This window comes from Dromiciops gliroides, chromosome 1, assembly GCF_019393635.1.
Source record: "Dromiciops gliroides isolate mDroGli1 chromosome 1, mDroGli1.pri, whole genome shotgun sequence".
Classification (NCBI taxonomy): Eukaryota; Metazoa; Chordata; class Mammalia; order Microbiotheria; family Microbiotheriidae; genus Dromiciops; species Dromiciops gliroides.
In genome coordinates this window covers 31,483,570-31,496,362 of record NC_057861.1, presented here as the reverse complement: position 1 = coordinate 31,496,362, position 12,793 = coordinate 31,483,570, and the positions used below count along the sequence as shown (strand labels likewise).

Here is a 12,793-nt window from a genome sequence, read left to right as displayed (position 1 = left end):
TCACTACTCTGGGTGTCAGTTGTGTTAAACCAGTTTTTGTTATGTTTCTTTTAGATTTTACACATCAAAAACTTCACGCCAGCTTTCCCCATTTCTTAGATTCATAGCATAGAAATGCCATATCCTATCAGGACTCAGATATACTTTTTCACCCACAAGACTTATTAGAATAAATTTTCTCACCTCCACCCCACCAATTCCTGGCATTACTGTCCCAGAGTACTTTTATGAATGGAATTAAGATTCTCCTTTCATTCACATTGTCAGAGGTTGTTTGAATTTGAATGGGATCTAGGTATGTTCTTTTTGTATATAGTTTGGGAGCTTGATGATAATCTCCTTGGAGAAATGAAAGCTTTTTGGTCAAACCAGTTTCTTTCAAGGCACAGGTAGTGTTTCACAAGTGTGGTTTAGTGTCAAGTCTGTCAGATCCCCAAGAGAAGCAATGTAGATCTGTTTGTAGCTGTCCACATTTCTTTAAAACCATTTTCTGTCAGGATACAGGAGCCTTAAAACCAGCATTCTATTAAAGAAATAAGAGTTCAGCATATAAATGGTCTCCAGTTTTAATTCTGGCCACTGCTAGATGATTGAATACAATGCTGGTAGTCTGTCATATGGCTTGAGAGCCATTTGGCAAGGATTTAAGGGGTAATTTGAAGGGTCCTTTAGAAAGTAGTGCTGAAGACAAACTGAGTAATAACTTAGTCCTCCTCTGACAGATGAGGAACTGTTACAAGGCACTGAACACATTGTATGTCTTTACCAAAGCCAGAAAAGAGTAGATTTTGAACTAAAAGTATGTGGGATTTTGAGTAAATAGAAAAAGGGACTTGATGATAGAGCGGATTAGTAAATGCTGATGACCATGAGACTCAGAGATTATGCTTATCTGGGATACTCATCCAGTTGGAATGGTTTAGGAATAGCTCTACCTAAACACAAGGCTGGCTTGATTTCTATTTTTTCTGATTCTAAAAGAAGATCTAAGATATGGTTTGTTTCTATCTAGATCCCTCATTTTCTTTTTTCAGTACCATCTGCTTTAGAGTAACAGATATTGGTCTCTGTCCTCCAGCAGAGTGTGGTGCATCACCTTTGTTAGGCAGTTAGGGTTTACTTAGAAAAAAGGTTTTCAGTAGTGGCACTAGAAAAATATGTGAAGTTCAGTCTCTTCATTCCAGGATTACAGGGCAGCAAGTGTGAGGATAAAGGACAGAAAAAGTCTTATGCTAGATCAGCTTTGTTCTTGTCCTATTACCCCCACTAATAAAATGTGTACGACTTTGGGCAGGTTACTGTCTGTAAAATGAAGAGAAATCATCCCCACCTGGCCTATATCACAGGGCAATTGTGCAAATAAAACTCCTCAGTATTTAAAAAATAAACTAATTTCACTATAAAAATGATATAAATTGTTACAAACTGACGTTTTTATTCTACTTCATATTTTTATATTTCTAGGAGAAACAAAGGTTTCCCACACTCAAATTCTGTGTCTTTCTCTTCGGAAAGCTAAAGATACCCACATCCTTTAAATAGTCCTACACATCATAAATTTAAAAGATTGCATGTTCATCTTTTACTATTTGAGCAAATTTCCAGTCAGTTTGTCAGTGGCACTTTTTAGAAGTGAGGAAACAACAATTGACTCCTTTGAGATGCATCATGCCCTTGACCTTAGTTTCAGAGTATATTCTTCCCCCTGCCCCTCTGACCTCCTTAAAAGGTACTACAAAAGGTTATAAGAAACACAGAATATTGAAACTTGTTTCTTTGTGGAGAAATAATCTGGTAGTTAGCCTTCTTTCCTACATTTCCTACTTATTCTTGGTTGCATTAAGCATCACATCCCCTAGAAAGGAAGGGTTTTATAGTGGTGTTACATCATGGAAAGTGTGATTTGATTTGTTTATAGTTATTCATAGTAAGAAGGTGACAAAGCCAGGAACAGAATGGCTAAAGTCTCTTACCTGTTCTTTTGGCCAAACATGCATTGTTCCAACTGAAGGAACATTCTAAAAAATATTCCCTGTTCCTTCTCTCTCAAATAAGATGTGTCATTTTTAATGTAAGAAAAGAATTTGTTTCCTTTGGATCACTACTTTTCCAGGATCAAGAAAGATCTCTGAATGCAAGAAGGTATTTAGTACAGTAGCACTTCTTTTTATATTGGCACCAGTATGGTATGGGATAATCTGTTATAAATGAATTTTCTAGATAACTGAAGACATGAACACTTATCTTAACCATTTTGATGAAAATGTTTTTTTTTCTTTTCTTGGTAAATAGATTGTTCTAAGTATGGTGTAATCTTTTATTCACCTAAAGATCTTTATCATGATCATTGCTATTTTTTTGGAATGTCAGAAAACCAAGCTTGTTGAAATTGTATATTGAGTGAGACTTAAGGGCCTGCATATCTCTGCTGCAAAATAGGGTTTTGTGATAGTTTATTTTAGCTTCTCAGAAATCATTTTTGCTTTCAAAATAACAACCTTAATTTAAGGTTACTTTCAGTCCAACTTTGAGATGGTGGAGTATGAAAAGTGAAATAACATTATTGTGGATTCCGTGCAGTGGAATCAAGACCACTGAAGACCAATGAGAAACCATCTGATTATCTTCTATACCAAAGATACTGCAAAAAAAATCATAGAATTAGCCAATAGGGTTATTCACCATTAGGTAGAAGTTTGAGGGTGGCTTTTGTTGTTTTGGTCTTTTTAGAAGTCTGTTATTGAAAGTTTCAGAATATGTACTATCTTGTATTTGGGGTCATCATTATGGGAAAAATACTGATTTTCTATCTGTATTAAATGATCTAAAGTTTGTGGAATAAGGATACATTAGACAATTCATGGCTTATGTTTGGTCATCAGTTTCTTGGGATTACCAAAGGATAAATCATATCTTTAGAATCTAGAGCTATCATTTCAGTGGGGCCATAAATAATGTGCTGTTATAATTAGCTACCTTCTCAGACATGCATGTGCAGTGAGAAGAATTTATTTTTATCTTATAGAATGGTATGATTTTTCCTAAAATTAATCAAATCCGATCAACCAGCATGTATTTAGCTATAGCCCTACTATGGAGGTAACCCAGATTCCTTCAGGCTGACAGCCAGGTACAAGTTTTCACAAGTTCTACCAGACTGGAAAGACTTCGATTACCAGTTTAATTATATAGGGTACATCTATCTTCTGAGGACCAAATCTATTAAATTTAGGAAGGCTCATCACCAAGCTGGCTAGAAGATGACAAGTTTTTCAGCCATAGCAATTCTTGAAGATTACTGAAGCATAGGTAGGGTGCACCCTGGCTCTGTTAAGGAAGTACTGGCAGTAGCAAAATTACAGATCATCGAAATATTGAAGTGTAGAGAAGTGGTAGCATTGATTGCTTAGGAAGTGGCATTTTTAGTAAAAAGTGAAATGTATGGAGAATTACCTATAAAATGCTTTGCTCCCAATCAGTGCTTCCCCTGTTGCTTATTCATTTCACCCCTTCCCAGCTTTCTCAAGAATGTTCAAGAATTACATTTGGGGCTCCAACGTGGGCTAGTTTTTCAGTTCCTAATGATCTCTTTCCTGTTTGGTGTCTTCTGGAATTTCTTTGAAAACCCATTTGTAGCCTGCCAGACAAACCATCCATAGCTCACCTCACCCTCTAACTTTTGAGGGAATCAGAAGGCAGTTTAGTTTGGTTACTGGCTTTGTCTGTTGTGGAGGCAGCAGCTGGTCCCAGGGCATTGCTCCTAGTGTATAACATTTCCACCATCATAGCATTTAGAGTCTCTTCTCACTATTCCCCAGAAGACTGTTAGAAATGGCAATGAGGAATGTGCCACTAAGCCACAATGACTTCATCTACAGATTTTAGAGCATATGACAGGTGCTGACTTTGGAAGAACTCTTTATCATGCATTGGGCTTTTATAGCCACAGTGCTACCTACTGTGCATTACACCATCCCTAGTACTGCTTTTGAATAAAGAGGACTCCGTGTGTAATATATTTATAACACACTATCACCAAGAAGTTTTTAATCCAGATGTTCTGAAGTAAAAATCTGTGGTAATTGCATTTTTTCTTAGTTTTAGCATGCTTTTTGCTATAAAGTACATTCACTGTATCTTTCTCTTTCTTCTTTTCTCTTTACCTTCTACTTCCAACATCTAAAGATTGAGTTGAAAGAAATTGTGTCGTCTGTTTTTGTGTGGGAGGTGAGACTAGAAATACTTAGACACAGGAGATGTGCTGTGTGCTATCCGAATGGAACAGCTATTTTTTACTTCAAAATACTTGCTTAAAGATGCAATTGAAATGATCCAAAATGAAACCTCAATGGTTGGGGATTTTGGTCTCTTTTTGGGTGGGGAATCAGGGTTGGAGATTTAGATGAAGGATTGAGGTAGAGTGGGTAAAGTTTACTTAACTATCTCAGGTATAGAATGAGTTGTATAAGGTATATGTTCTCTGCTTTAAGTCCCCCTTAAGTACTGGCTTCTTATTCTTCACTCCCACAAGGAGTGAATTTGCCAGTGATCAGTCTCCTATTATTATAAGTATTATCTTTTTATCCATGTTTTGTCTTAGTTTCCTCATCACATTTTAACCCAGTAAAGTCTCACTAATTCAAGCTAATAGAAATGATTACTAGAACTGCTAAAAATTCTTAATTAATATCATTAAACAAAAACATTGTTAGAACTTTTGAGCATTTATATAATGCAGTGTAAGCTAATGTATACAAGGAATCCTTGTTCAGTTTTTTCAATCTGGTATTTCTCTCTTTCGGGGAGAAATATATTTTTAAGGAAATAAAGCACTTCCATACATGGTGGGGTTTTTTTTATTTGTTTGGTTGTTTTTTTTTCTTTGTGTTTTTTGTTTGTTTATTTGTTTTTGTGGAGCAGTGAGGGTTGAATGACATGCCCAGGGCCACACAGCTAGTAAATGTCAAGTGTCTGAGGTTGGATTTTAACTCAGGTCCATCTGAATCCAAGGCCAGTGCTTTATCCACTGTGCCACCTAGCTGCCCCCTCCATACATTCTTTGTTTGTTTGTTTGGTTGGTTTTTGTGTGGCAATGGAGGTTAAGTGACTTGCCCAGGGTCACACAGCTGGTAAGTGTCAAGTGTCTGAGGCCGGATTTGAACTCAGGTCCTCCTGAATCCAGGGCCAGTGCTTTATCCACTGCGCCACCTAGCCGCCCCCCCATCCCTCGATACATTCTTTTTTTGTTGTTTTTGTTTTTGTTTTAGTGAGGCAATTGGGGTTAAGTGACTTGCCCAGGGTCACACAGCTAGTAAGTGTTAAGTGTCTGAGGCCAGATTTGAACTCAGGTCCTCCTGAATCCAGGGCTGGTGCTCTATCCACTGTGCCACCTAGCTGCCCCCCTCGATACATTCTTAATGAAAAGACCAAAGCTAAATATAAATTTTTACTTTCAGACAAAGGACTTAATAGAAACATAAAAAGGTAAACATGACTGAGAAATCATAAGGTATTAAACAAGTTTAAACTGTTTATATTTTTATATGGGGAGATGATGCATGTAACTCCTCAGAATTTTATCATCAGGGTGAGGGAGTCTAATTAGACAGAAGACCTGGGTGTGATACTATTATGTTGAGATAATCACAAAAGAAGAATGAAAGGGTGAGGAAGAGAAATGTGCTTGAAGAGGGGCAAGGAAGAGAAAGAATGGGGGGAATATGTGCAGGGGGCACCTAGATGGCGCAGTGAAAAAAGCACCAGTCCTGAATTCAAAAGGACCTGAGTTCAAGTCCAGCCTCAGACACTTGACACTTGCTAGCGGTGTGACCCCAGGCAAGTCAATTAACCCTCATTGCCCTGCTAAAAAAAAAAAAAGAAGGGGCAGGAAAATTAGAAGGAGAATGGATTAAGGGAGGCAGAAGTCAGAAGGCAAAACATACTTTCAAAGAGCGGGCAGGGTAAAAGAAAAGAATAAGTATAAGAATAGGATAGAGGGAAATACAGTCTTAACTATGAATGGAAGAGGATAGCAGAATGAATTAGAAACCAGAATCCAACAATATGTTGTTTATAAATTGTGCACTTGAAACAGAAAGATGCACCTGGAGTTAAAATAAGGAGTAGAGCAGAATTTATTATGCTTCAGCTGAAGTAAAAAAGGTGAGGATAGCAATCATAATTTCAGACAAAAGCAAAAGCAATAATGGACCCTCAAAAAAGAAATAGAGAAACTACATTTTGCTAAAAGGTACCACAAACAATGAATTGACAATAATACAGAACATAGATGTACCAAATGGCATAGCATCTAAATTCTTTTTTTTTATTTTTCCCCCCATTTATTTAGAATTTTATTTTTCCCCCAAATTACATGTAAAAACAATTTTAACGGTGATTTAAAAAACTTTTGTCTTACAAATTTTCTTCCTCCCTTCCTCTCTACCCCTCCTTAAGAACGCAAGCAATTCAATATATGTTATACATGTGTAGTCATGCAGAACAAGCTGTAAATGAAGCCCAAGACAAAACCCTCCTGAACTAGAAGGATTTATAAGTCAATTCTATCAAATAGAACATTTCATTATAATACTATATAAATTGTTTGAAAATATATGTAAAACTGGGATAGATTTGATTCTTCTCAGCAATACAGTGGTCCAAGATAGTTCCAAAGGACTCATGATAGAAAATGCTCTCCAAATCCAAGGAAAAAAAAACAAAAAACTGTGGGGGCAGCTAGGTGGCGCAGTAGATAAAGCACTGGCCTTGGATTCAGGAGGACCTGAGTTCAAATCCAGCCTCAGACACTTGACACTTAACTAGCCGCGTGACCCTGGGCAAGTCACTTAACCCTTATTGCCCTGCAAAAAAACAAAACAAAACAAAACTGTGGAATCTAGATGCAGATCGAACCATACTATTTCTGTTATTTTTCTTTTTGAGGTTTTTCTTTTTTACTCTGATTCTTCTCTCATAAGATGACTAATGCAGAAATATGTTTAATGTGATTGCATATATATAACCTATATCAGATTACTTACTGTCTCGGGGAGGGAGGGAGAAAATTTTGAAACTAGAAATCTTATAAAAACAAATGTTGAAAACTATCTCTACATGTAACTATAAAATATTTATATGGAAAAAAATTTATGTAAAGAAGGGGAAGGATTCTGGGCATATGGTGGAGTAGGTCAGAAAATTCCAGGCTCGCCACATTTACCCCACAAGAGACAGAACATTCCCTCAGAGTGAACATAGAACATGAGAAACAGATTAAGTCAGGGTAAAGAAGTTGTCTTCTTCAGGAAACTTGAAAGGACCCCAGGAAAGACCCTGCTTCCAGGGGAAGAGGGTTTGACTGTTAGGAATTGCAAACCCCTCCAGGTAGACCCCACCAAACCAGCAAATAAGCCCTTGGGGGCAGCTAGATAAGTGAGGCAGCTTTGACCAAAAGAACTCTCCTCCTAAACAGTGTAGGGGTGGGAAGCTGAGTGGGGAAGGATTGACTGCCTAGCTGTTTTGACCAGACGGAGTCCTGGACTAGAGCTGTGGACAAGAAGGAGTGAGCACACAGCCAGTGAATGTGGTAGCAAAGGAGCAAGACCCCCTATTGACTGTGGGCACTTGCAGGAGAGCTGAGTCCCTGGTTTTGGCTCTAGGGCAGAGGGGAGAGCTGAAGTTTACAGTCTCAGATCACGAAGACCATGAACATTTTTTGGGACGGTATGACTGGGGGCCCTCTCCATGGCTTAGGAGTAGAGAAGAATGCCTGAGGTTGGCCCCCCAGACAGAGCTCAGAAAATAAGGGTAAGAAGGACCTGAGGCCTGGAACACCATTCCCCAAATCCTGGGACTAGAGCAAAACAAAATAAAAATAAAAAATGATGGTGAAGTTTATAAAGGTACTCCTTATTCAAAGAGAAACATCAAATTGTCGCAAGCACAAAAAGAACTTCAAAAATCAAATAAGAGAGATTGAGGGGAAAATTAAGAGAAAAAAATAAGAGCAATCCAAGAAAAATATGAAAAGAAAGTCATCCCAGAGCAGCTAGGTGGTGCAGTGAATAAAGCACTGGCCCTGGATTCAGGAGAACCCGAGTTCAAATTCAGCCTCAGACACTTCACACTTACTAGCTGTGTGACCCTGGGCAAGTCACTTAACCCTCATTGTCCCACCAAAACAAAAGAAAAAAGAAAGTCATTCAATTGGGAAAAAAGATTCAAAAACTTAAGGAAGAAAACTAGAATTGGACATGGGGAAGCTAATGATATTATAAGATGCTAAGATCCAACCATTTCTGGAGAGCATTTTGGAACTATGCCCAAAGGGCTATAAAACTGTGCATACCGTTTAATCTAGCAATACCACTGCTAGGTTTATATCCCAAAGACATTCCCAAAAAGAGAAAAAGATCTATTTGTACAACCATATTTATAGCAGCTCTTTTTGTGGTGGCTAAGGATTAGAAATCAAAAGAACGCCCATCAATTGGAGAATGTCTAAACAAGCTGTGGTATATGATGGTGACAGAATATTATTGTGCTATAAGAAATGACAAGCAGGATGATTTCAGAAAGGCCTGGAAAGACTTGTATGAACGGATGTATAGTGAAGTAAGCAGAACCAAGAGAACATTGTGCAATATTGTTTTATGAAGAACTGTGAATGACTTAACTATTCTCAACAATACATTGATCCCAAAAAAAACAAAAACAAAGAAACAAAAAAACCACCAATACATTGATCCAAGACAATCCCAAAAGACTATTGAGGAGAAACATACTATCTACTATCAAGATAATGGAATGTGATAGATGAGATTTGGCAGATACTCAGGAGCCCACCTGAGTCGATTACTAGCTGATTTGACTGGATTACTGGCTGATTTATAGTTGACTAGATTCTAAGTATATAGATTAGGAATTAGAGGGCAGGGGAGAGGGTAAGGGAGGTGCTTTTAAAGGGCTGTGTAGATTAAGGTGGGGGGGGTGAGGGGAGATAATAAGGGAGGGACTCAGAAGGGTGGGTAGATTAAGGAATGGGAGGACAAGGTTAGAAGTAAATTAAACTGGAGCGGCTAGGTGGCGCAGTGGATAAAGCACCGGCCCTGGATTCAGGAGTTCCTGAGTTCAAATCCGGCCTCAGACACTTGACACTTACTGGCTGTGTGACCCTGGGCAAGTCACTTAACTCCATTGCCCCATAAAAAAAAAAAAAAAAAAGAAAAAAAAAAAGAAGTAAATTAAACTGACTGGCCCTGGATTCAGGAGGACCTGAGTTCAAATCCTGAATCAGGTACTTGACACTTACTAGCTGTGTGACCCTGGGCAAGTCACTTAACCCACATTGCCCTGCCGCCCCCCCAAGTAAATTAAACTATGTGACAAGGGATTGGGTAAACAGGGTGAGAAGATAAATTGGATGGAGGGAAATACACAACTAGTAATTCTAATTTTGAATGTGAATGGGATGAATTTACCCATAAAATGGAAAGCAAAATGGAATTAGAAAGCAGAATCAGACAATATGGTGTTTACAAGAAATATGCTTGAAGCAGAGAGACACACAGATGAAATGAAAGGGTAAAGTAGAATTTATTATGCTTTAGCAAATATAAGAAAAGCAGGGGTTAGCAATCATAATCTCAGACAAAGTTAAAGCTAAAATAGATTTAATTAAGAGAGATAAACAAGGAAACTACAATGTATGTCACCAATATTATTCAATATTGTATTAGAAATGCTAACAGTAGCAATAAGAGAAGAAAAAGAAATTGAAGAAATCAGAATGGGAAATGATATAATAAACTATCTCTTTTTGTAAGTGATATGATGATATATCTGAAAAATCCTAAAGATTCAACTAAAAGATTAGTCAAAACAAAAATTTTAGCAAAGTAGTAGAATGTAAAATAAGTCCATATCATATCATATCATCAGCATTTTTATATTATATATCACCAGCAAAACCCTTCAAGATTAGATAATAAGAGATACCCCATTTAAAATAACTGTAGGGGGCAACTAGGTGGCGCAGTAGATAGAGTACCAGCCCTGGATTCAGGAGGACCTGAGTTCAAATCTGGCTTCAGATACTTAACTCATACTAGCTGTGTGACCCTGGGCAAGTCACTTAAGCCCAATTGCCTCACCAAAAAAAAAAAAATAAATAACTGTAGCCTGAGAGTATACCTGCCAAAACAGACCCAGGAACTACATGAACATAATTATAAAACAGTATATAAAGAAAGCTAGATTTAAATAATTGGAGGGGGCAGCTAGGTGGTGCAGTGGATAAAACACTGGCCCTACATTCAGGAGTACCTGAGTTCAAATCTGGCTTCATATACTTGACACTTGCTAGCTGTGTGGCCCTAGGCTAGTCACTTAACCCTCATTGCCCTGCAAATAAATAAACAAACAAATAATTGGAGAAATATTAGTTGTTAATGGGGAGGCAAAGCCAGTATTTTAAAAATGACAATTTTGCCTAATTTATTCAATGCCATTCCAATTAAATTACTAAAAATGTATTTTACTGAGTCAGAAAAAAATAACAATTCATTTAGAAGAACAAAAGGTTAAGAATTTCAAAGAAACTAATGAAAAATGTAAAGGAAGGAGGATAAGCAGTACTAGAATTCAAACTATAAAAGGCCATAAATATTAAAACGATCCAGTACTCATTAAGGAGTAAAAAGGTAGATCAGTGGAACAGAGTAGACATAAAATATACAGTAGCAAAGGATTATGGCAATCTTGTATTTGGTTTTTTTTGTTTGTTTGTTTTTTGGTAAGGCAATTGGGGTTAAGTGACTTGCCCAGGGTCATACAGCTAGTAAGTGTTAAGTGTCCTAGGCTGGATTTGAACTCAGGTACTCCTGAATCCAGGGCCGGTGCTTTTATCCACTGTGCCACCTAGCTGCCCCCTAATCTTGTATTTGTTAAATGTAAAGATTTAAGTTTTGGGGATAAGAATTCATTATTTGGTAAAAATTGTTAGGAAAGCTGTAAAAGCAGTCTGACAGAAATTGGGCGTATTACTCTTTAACCTAACAATACCACTACTAGGTTGGTATCTTAAAAGAGATTTTTTTTAAAAGTTGAATTCGAAATTGGGGTGATGCCCATCAATTGGGGAATGGCTGAACAAATTGTGGGATGAGATTTGGACGGAACACTATTGTGCTGTAAGAAATGATGAGCACGGGGCAGCTAGGTGGCGCAGTGGATAGAGCCCCAGCCCTGGAGTCAGGAGGACCTGAGTTCAAATCCAGCCTCAGACACTTGACATTTACTAGCTATGTGACCCTGGGCAAGTCACTTAACCCCAATTGCCTCACAAAAAATAAAAGAAAGAAATGGTGAGCAGGATGCTATCAGAAGGACTTATGAAAAATGCAATCCATCTACAGAGAAAGAACTGATGGTATCTGAATACAGATTGAAATATAACTTTTTTGTCAGTTTGTTTTCTTTTACAGCCTGACTAATGTGGAAATGTTTTGCATGACTGCACATGTATAATTTATATTGAATTGCTTGAGTTCTTAAGGGGAAGTGGGGAAGGAGGGAGGAAGAGAATTTAGAACACAAAGTTTTAAAAATCGACCTGAAAATTTGTTTTTACATGTAACTTAGGGAAAATTCTAAAGAAATAAACAGAATGACAGAAATTGGGTATAGACCAGTATCTTAAACCATGTACCAAGATAAAGTCAAAATGGATACATGAAATGTATTACCTATCAGACTCATGATAGGAGAACAATTTATGAATAAACGAGAGTGAATTGTGAGGTATAAAATGGAAGATTTTGAATATATTAAATTTTAAAGTTTTTATACAAATAAAACCAATGTAGCCAATATTAGAAGAAAGGCAGACAATTTGGGAGAGCGGATTTCACAGATAGTCTCAGTCAAAGATCTTATTTCTCAAAATGTAAAGAAATTTGTCAAATTTATAAGAATATGAGTTATCCCACAATTTATAAATGGTCAAAGAATATGAATAGGCAGTTTTTTGGTAAAGAAATCAAAACTATATGTAGTCATATGAAAAAATGCTCTAAATCATTATTGATTAAAGTTGCAAATTAAAACAACTGAGATATCATCTTACATATATCAGATTCGTTAAATTGATAAATGTCCTTCAAATTGTGGAATGGCTAAGCAAGTTGTAGCATATTGGAATATTGCTGTTATAAGAAATGATGAGCTGGTTGCTTTTAGAAAAACATGGAAAGACTTACATGAAAAAATGAAAAGTGAAATGACCAGTACCAAGAGAATAATGTGCATAATAACAAATGTTATTTGTTTTTTGGGGGTTTTTTTAGTGAGGCATTTGGGGTTAAGTGACTTGCCCAGGGTCACACAGCTAGTAAGTGTTAAGTGTCTGAGGCCGGATTTGAATTCAGGTACTCCTGACTCCAAGGCCAGTGCTCTATCCACTGCGCCATCTAGCTGCCCCAACAAATGTTATTTGAATAACAACTTTGAATGACTCATTCATCTTGAGTATAATAAATACTCAAACCAATTAGAAAGGACCCATGATGGAAGATGCTATCCCCCTCCAAAGAAAGAAACGATAATTAGAAATATGTATGGTATGGTTTTATGCATAAGTGTATATTTATATCTTTACATATATATGTGTTCATGTTTAATTGTACCATTCTCTATTGTGAGGTGGAGAGGGAAAAAGGAAAAAAAAAAGTACACAGCAGAAAACAAACAAACAAAAACACAAGGAAGCACAGAAAAACTGGGTACCTTTGAA

At 37.1% G+C, this 12,793-nt stretch overlaps 1 protein-coding gene across 16 annotated transcripts in view; it reads left to right on the top strand.

Moving 5' to 3' along the window:
* CLIP1 (CAP-Gly domain containing linker protein 1) overlaps positions 1–12,793 on the top strand; it is a 144,986-nt gene that overhangs the window by 116,237 nt on the left and 15,956 nt on the right. The gene's annotated exons all lie outside the window — the stretch shown is intronic.